The sequence below is a fragment of the Apostichopus japonicus genome, chromosome 11, assembly GCF_037975245.1.
Source record: "Apostichopus japonicus isolate 1M-3 chromosome 11, ASM3797524v1, whole genome shotgun sequence".
Classification (NCBI taxonomy): domain Eukaryota; kingdom Metazoa; phylum Echinodermata; class Holothuroidea; order Aspidochirotida; family Stichopodidae; genus Apostichopus; species Apostichopus japonicus.
Window position 1 is genome coordinate 2,007,367 of NC_092571.1, and position 8,719 is coordinate 2,016,085.

General features: G+C 42.0%; 1 long non-coding RNA gene across 1 annotated transcript in view; it reads right to left on the reverse strand.

The window, feature by feature from the left end:
• The window catches only part of LOC139975732 (uncharacterized), a 156,905-nt gene that overhangs the window by 114,426 nt on the left and 33,760 nt on the right, over positions 1–8,719 (reverse strand). The window lies entirely within an intron of this gene.

Below are 8,719 nucleotides of genomic sequence, written 5' to 3' on the forward strand. Positions count from 1 at the left end.
AACACTTTATATTTGAAATATGGTCTACTTGAAATACGTCAAACCCTGTCCTTGCTATATATATATATATATATAGAAAAAAACACACTGTATCACGCTTCTTAGTTCTCTGGAAACAATAATGGACATGAATATCCATGACTATGTAATCATATTTATTTCAGAACCAAAGATACCAATACGAAATATCATCTACATATAAGTTAAGTTTTCACGGTGAACGTAAAAAAGTTAGTTCAATGTAACCACATTCCTTATGGGAGAATGTCACCACCCTACAAGATAATGAATATTTAAATCCCGAAACAAAATCAGGATTTAAAACGTTCCAGCTAACATAGATATCGATATGAAATTACATCATACATATGCTTGATGTTCACGGTGAAAATAACAAAAAGTACGGTAGTTTAATGTTACTAAATTCCTATAGGAGAATGCCAGACCCTACAAAATAATGAATATGTAAATCCCTCTACAAAATCATGAATATTTAAGTCCCTCTATACAAAATAATGAATATTGAAAAGTTTTACTCTAGATAGCTGAGGTTACCTAGCTTTATATCAAACATGCTGCACGGTTACGGAAATCTATTAGTAATATAGAGGAATTCCATGTACATTCAACGGTAGGGTACAGCAATATAATGGACACTGCGGATACAGACCTGTTTGGTCAGGCATGGTCACCGGGATGGGGTCGTGTCCTGCATGCATATTTATGCATCCAAATACTGCCAATATAATATAGTTTTCGGCCTTTTGGCTAAGATCATGTGTTATATCTGTTCCCTTTCGTGGGGAATGGTGATGCACTCCTGACGATGATCACACAGCCACAGTCCCGATGCAAGGGGACTGGGGTTGAGAGCGGATCAGTCGTTCGGTAATTTGGTTTTCGTGCCCAGGTTCTTTCCTGGGCGACTTTTTTCTTAAAAAGTATATAATATAGTTTTGATCCCCTGCAAATGACATCTTTAGACATGTAGATTCATGTAATAACTCAAATAATAACTCGAAGCTGAACGTGGAGTCCAGAGAAAATTTGAGATTTCAGCACCCCCCAGATCGCAGGAGATGGCACCTGTGAGGCAAAATAGCAACCAAAAAGATGTGCAACTTTGGTGACAGAAATGCAAAAAAAGTTTTTTCTCTTTCATGCTGACTGGCCTTGCCAACTCAACCAGACTTTTAACTTGAGGGAAGTTGGCATCATTTGCAGGAATTTCAGAATTCCCAATATATCTCTACCAGTAGTGGAAAATCCTGTTTCGACAGTTTCGTGGCCATAAAAAAGTTGTTTTGTGGAATATTCAGTGACATATATTCATTTGACTCGAGGCAATATATGAATACCTGCAGGGGCGGCGATCTGTTTCAAATATTGGGGGGGGGGGGGGGACATCTGCTTGGATGCAGGCGAATTACTGTCAAAGCGGAGCGCCACCATCGGTTGGCGCGCAGCGTACAAGAAAATTTCTGGTTTTGATAGCCCCCCAGATGACCGGAAATGGCACTTCTCGGGCTTGAAAATGACCAACCAGATGTACACTTTTGCCTGAGAACCAAGTTTTTCCTAATAGTTTTTTTTTTCATTCATAACCTTTTGTCAAGATTGTCACCAGTCACACATCATGTTCGACCTCATTGCATTTGTAGGTAATTCTACGTAACGCCCCACAATACCCGTCAGCCCCACTTTTCAAGGTTTTAAGCCCATTATTTGTTCAGAATTTGAATAATAAATTCACTTCAAAACATACCCATAATGTTGCACTAAATTTCATCTATGGACAACCAATATAGAAAACCCCCCTCAACCACTAACAGACCGGTCAAAATTGTACGAGTGTAGAGGGAAGTATACTATGATGAAGAATGTTGGTCAAGGGATTTTCGAAATTTCAGACACAGTTAAATTATTGGTGTACAAATATTAAAACCTCTTATAACGGCTACTATAAAACTTCGATATCATAGAAAATACCCAAAAAATATGCTCGAGGGGGAGGGCGGTCTCCACCCCTTCACCCCCCCCTCCCTTGGCTACGCACCTGCGGTTAGAAATCTTGTAGGAAACAGGCCAAATGGAAACCCAGTGAACCCATATCGATGTGGATCCTATGTATGGTTGTACGTACTTACACTCATACACAAGATGCAAACCAAATTTCATTACGGATGCGGTCCGTCTAGCTATTCATTTCGAGAAAAAAAAAGTAAAAACTACTTTCGGTCATATATAGTAACAAATTGTGACACGGTTAGACAGGCGCTTTGCGAGGAATTTGCCAAGGGAGGGGCAAAGCTTGTACCCAGACTTTCTAAGCGTAGCGCCACCATAAGTTGGCGCGAAGCGCAAAAGAAAATTTTGGCCGAAAATGCCTCCCAGATCGCTGGAAATGGCACTTCCCAGGCCTTGTAAGTTGCATCTAAGCATTTTCTATTTTGAAATTACTAGCGATATCATAAAAAAATACAAAACATATGCTTAAAAAAAAACTATGCCACCAAATATTGGGGGGGATATAAGATACTATATCCCCCCACCTAAAATATTGGGGGGACATGTCCCCCCCGTCCCCCCCCCCCCCATGATCGCCGCCCATGAATACCTGATACCTCGGCTCAGAACAAACGGAGCCAATCTTTTGATAGATTGTTGCGCTAGGTGGAAGCACTGAACATATTTTCAGCAGATATCGCTATCACGCAGCACAACAAGGTTCGTGGTGTATGGTCGCAATCGTCGCATCGACCATTGCCATGCCATGCTGTGTGACCATTCTCATGATTACTACAGATATTGTATTATTCTTATTCTGCCAGATGCAGACGAGAAAATTGTGTAACTCTATTTCCCAAATTATTGAACAAAAAATATTAGCGAATCGCACTGATGAGTGTTTTTTTTTTACCCCATTCCCAGTGGGGGGGGCCAGTGGGGGGGCCAGTGGGGGGCCAGCCGATTTCATGGGGGGCCTCGGCCCCCAGGCCCCCTGTAGCTACGCCACTGGCTGGGATACACGGTGGGGGGGGGGTTAGTGTGGGATGGGGTGTTCAGAGATTGCAAACACATGTCAGAAAGAAGATTCAAAATTTCTCTGAAATGTATTCAAAAGCCCTGGTGTGTGCTGATATATAGAAGATATTGTTCTAGTTACACAACATTATATAGTTACCGTGTTTTCTGGTAAATCATGGCAAACCTAAGTTTACTGTTTCAGTGTAACACCTTCCTGGTTATGGAAAGGAATATCTTACAAGGCATTGCCTGTTAATTAAGTGAAGCAAAGGATCTAGATATCCGTACAAGTTATTAGCTGTCAAGATCAATTTAATATCTGTGATCTATAAAACGACAAATTAAAGGAGAATACATTAATCGTTGTCTCATAATTTACAGGGCGACCGGGTCATTGTGCTGCACCCCTCCCCCAACTCCCCAGCAGTGGCGTCACCATACTTTTCAGTCTGGGGGGCACAGGGGGGCACCAGCATTTGATGGGGGGCACTTAGGTGGATACGGATCGCCGTCCTGGGGGAGGGGTCTAAGGGAAGGGGGTGCCCCTCCAGGCGCGGCAGAACGGGAAAATTATTGGGGGGGGGGGTTAATGTGTAGAGACCATCTAAGCGGAGCGCCACCATCGGTTGGCGCGGAGCGTACAAGAAATTTTTGGGTTTTTCAAACCCCCAGATGGCCGGAAACGGCACTTCCCGAGTGTTTTATGCTGCGAATACCTAGCCCTAAAATATGGGTCTCAAGCCTGTAATTTCTGAGATTGCACGTAAAAGTCTGTAAAAACATTGTAATTTGTATATTCGATGGTGTTTTAAGAGAGTAGCTATTACTCGTAGTGTACTCGCAAAGACGTTTTTTAATGTAGTAAGGGGATGTTGGAGAACTGGCTGAAATGAAGCAAGTCATTGGTCTAAGACGAAGTTGTGTTGCGCTTACCGGTACTCACACTCACTGCTTCCACTTTTCACGGGGCGTGAAGACGCGGTTGGGGTGACAATGTGGTCTATAGCCAGGGGACGGGCCGAGGGTCCCCCCAGCATTTACTAAAATTATTACACCTATATAGTATACGTGTGCATCGGACAGATCGACAAGTATGCATTGAAAAATGGGCAGATGCACGTTTCGGAGCCTTGGTAAATATTGGGGGGGGGAGGGCTTATCATGCATTTGCCCCCTCAACTTTTTCATTGGGGGCTGAGCCCTCAAGCCCCCCCCCCCGGTGCCGCCGCCACTGCCCCCTCCCCTTTGGAAAATTTTCGCATACGGAGGATGGGCTAGATGCAAAATGCTGCCACATTTGATGCTAAATTCGATCTGAAGATATCTCCAGAAATTGCTATTTTTGAGGTAATGATTTTAACAAGGGACAGAATTTTGCAGAGGATATGAACCACATGCTGTCGATATTATGCCTAACCCTATATCAATAGAACCTACATTTGTTGAATTAATGTGTGCATGACCCCCGACTCCTTTCTTGTCTTTCTCGTTTTCGCCCATTATCTGTTAAGATGTAACAGGTTCCAGCATCGTTATTGGCTCCTATCAGGGATCTCACCATGCAATCCAAAGTTTGATCACACATCGAGTATGGCTCAGTATGCAGGTGTGAACATTCGCCATTTGTTCCTACAAGCATCTAACCTCAAATGACCTCTGCACCCCCTACACAACAGGGTTAATATATGGGTCCACAAATATAGGCAAGTATGGTGCCTGCGGACCCTCACATTCTCACATTTCGTCAGCTCCTAACCTGTCAACCTCAGACCAAGGCAACATATTGCAGTACCCTCCCTTCTCACAGTCATGTAGCTCGCGAAGCGGACGTGTATATCCGCTGGTATGGCGTGAGCACTGACACATTCAATGTAAATATCGACACCTGTTGTGATGGCGCAGGTCACGACTTCGATACCCGACGTTCAAGGATAAACTTTTTTTTATTTTTTCGCAGCTCATTTGAAGAAAATACGAATTACTGTGCTTCTTTGTCCTTATGAAAAACCAACTCAGATGATGGGAGGTGAATATAACAAAATATATATATATTTTTTTACCAACCCAAATCTCAGATGGGGGGGCACTCGGGGGGAGGCACTGGGTTTTCCAGGGGGGCACGTGCCCCCCTGGCCCCCCTTGGCGACGCCACTGCTCCCCAGCACCCCTCTTGGGGTTTAAATTGCAAGATAAATGTGTTTTGGTAAGAAAGAAAAAAAGACCCTCAGTTAACCTCGCGTCCAAACGATGGTTTAACACGGCGTTACTTCAAATCTAACAACAACATGAAAATATCATAATTACTACATCCGACCATGCCAAATTGTTTGTTCCTTGTTCATGTTCACCATGATCTGCTATATATTTTACAGTCGGTACTTATTAAATAGAGAAAAAACAACTTTTAGCAAAACTGTTTATCTTCTGCAAAAAGCCTATATAGGTAGATATGTAATAGTTAGCGGGCCTGACGTATATCGATCCTAGCAGGATCTACTGCTAAAATCGACACGTCTGGCCCTCTATATATATATTTTACAAAGTCAGTACTTAACCACTTAACATCAGTTTTCTAGCGTAACTCCTCAAAAATATAACTTTACCAAGCTTGAGGGGATCAAGGCACTCAAAACGTAGGAAATATTCATACCACTGTTTGAGAAAAAATAAAGTGGTTATTTGTTTTGCAGTAAAACAACTTTCATCACGGAAATAAAAATAATTGTAAAGGGGTTCTTTGTTTTGCAGTAAAACAACTCTCATCACAAAAATAAAACTAAGTTTAATACCAAAATAAAAAATAGGTCAGAAAAGGGCCAAAGGTCGTACAAAAATTATTAGATAAAAGTGTTCATTTACAAATTAAAGTTTGCAATTTCTAGTGGTTGATTATCTTTCAGAATATTTTTTATATTTATCGAACAATAGCGTATACAGAATCGTGCCCAATGACAGAGCTTTCTTAACTGTATGAAATGATATGGATTCTTTCTTGCATGGACTTGTCTTTGCCATACTTCGTCTACAGTTTAGGAAAAAAATCTGATTTTTAATCGGTGAAGGGGCGGACTTCTAAATAGAGGGGATTGTGGTCCTGGGGTCAGGTGAAACCGATTCCCATGTATGTAGGTGGTCTAGGGGCATCCGGCCCAGGTATACAGGTAAGGTTGAGATAAATAAATTCTTTTGAAATTGTTGCGAGAGTTCGAAAAGGGGAGCTGTACACCGCACACGCCCCTCTGGATCAGTGTTTGGTTTGATCTACAAGCTTTTAACTGTAACTTCAGCTTTGACTAGTGACGTATTGAAGGAGAACGAATACAGCTACATTTCATTTAGAGGATATATATATATATATATATATATATATATATATATATCTATATATATATATATATAGATAGATAGATAGACAGTGGCGTAGCTACGGGGGGGCCTGGGGGGCCGAGGCCCCCATGAAATCGGCTGGCCCCCCACTGGCCCCCCCACTGGGAATGGGGTAAAAAAAAAAACACTCATCAGTGCGATTCGCTAATATTTTTTGTTCAATAATTTGGGAAATAGAGTTACACAATTTTCTCGTCTGCATCTGGCAGAATAAGAATAATACAATATCTGTAGTAATCATGAGAATGGTCACACAGAATGGCATGGCAATGGTCGATGCGACGATTGCGACCATACACCACGAACCTTGTTGTGCTGCGTGATAGCGATATCTGCTGAAAATATGTTCAGTGCTTCCACCTAGCGCAACAATCTATCAAAAGATTGGCTCCGTTTGTACTGAGCCGAGGTATCAGGTATTCATGGGCGGCGATCATGGGGGGGGGGGGACGGGGGGGACATGTCCCCCCAATATTTTAGCTGGGGGATATAGTATCTTATATCCCCCCAATATTTGGTGGCATAGTTTTTTTTAAGCATATGTTTTGTATTTTTTTATGATATCGCTAGTAATTTCAAAATAGAAAATGCTTAGATGCAACTTACAAGGCCTGGGAAGTGCCATTTCCAGCGATCTGGGAGACATTTTCGGCCAAAATTTTCTTTTGCGCTTCGCGCCAACTTATGGTGGCGCTACGCTTAGAAAGTCTGGGTACAAGCTTTGCCCCTCCCTTGGCAAATTCCTCGCAAAGCGCCTGTCTAACCGTGTCACAATTTGTTACTATATATGACCGAAAGTAGTTTTTACTTTGTTTTCTCGAAATGAATAGCTAGACGGACCGCATCCGTAATGAAATTTGGTTTGCATCTTGTGTATGAGTGTAAGTACGTACAATCATACATAGGATCCACATCGATATGGGTTCACTGGGTTTCCATTTGGCCTGTTTCCTACAAGATTTCTAACCGCAGGTGCGTAGCCAAGGGAGGGGGGTGAAGGGGTGGAGACCGCCCTCCCCCTCGAGCATATTTTTTGGGTATTTTCTATGATATCGAAGTTTTATAGTAGCCGTTATAAGAGGTTTTAATATTTGTACACCAATAATTTAACTGTGTCTGAAATTTCGAAAATTCCTTGACCAACATTCTTCATCATAGTATACTTCCCTCTACACTCGTACAATTTTGACCGGTCTGTTAGTGGTTAAGGGGGGTTTTCTATATTGGTTGTCCATAGATGAAATTTAGTGCAACATTATGGGTATGTTTTGAAGTGAATTTATTATTCAAATTCTGAACAAATAATGGGCTTAAAACCTTGAAAAGTGGGGCTGACGGGTATTGTGGGGCGTTACGTAGAATTACCTACAAATGCAATGAGGTCGAACATGATGTGTGACTTGTGACAATCTTGACAAAAGGTTATGAATGAAAAAAGAAAAACTATTAGGAAAAACTTGGTTCTCAGGCAAAAGTGTACATCTGGTTGGTCATTTTCAAGCCCGAGAAGTGCCATTTCCGGTCATCTGGGGGGCTATCAAAACCAGAAATTTTCTTGTACGCTGCGCGCCAACCAATGGTGGCGCTCCGCTTTGACAGTAATTCGCCTGCATCCAAGCAGATGTCCCCCCCCCCCCAATATTTGAAACAGATCGCCGCCCCCTGCAGGTATTCATATATTGCCTCGAGTCAAATGAATATATGTCATTGAATATTCCACAAAACAACTTTTTTATGGCAACGAAACTGTCGAAACAGGATTTTCCACTACTGGTAGAGATATATTGGGAATTCTGAAATTCCTGCAAATGATGCCAAATTCCCTCAAGTTAAAAGTCTGGTTGAGTTGGCAAGGCCAGTCAGCATGAAAGAGAAAAAACTTTTTTTGCATTTCTGTCACCAAAGTTGCACATCTTTTTGGTTGCTATTTTGCCTCACAGGTGCCATCTCCTGCGATCTGGGGGGTGCTGAAATCTCAAATTTTCTCTGTACGCTCCGCGCCAACCATGGTGGCGCTCCGCTTAGATAGTAACCTCCGGCCCCCCCCACTAGAAAGAACAGCCCCCCATGGCCCCCCCCCACTCAAAAAATCCTAGCTACGCCACTGTAGATAGATATATAGATATATATAGATATATAGATATAACGAATATATAGAGAACGACTACAGCTACATTTCATTTAGAGGAGAAATTATTATTATTATATATATATATATATATGACTGGATTGACCCATAGGGGGGATCACGAAAAAATGACCCATACGGCGACATTTTTGAAAATTTTGAATAAAATCACGACTG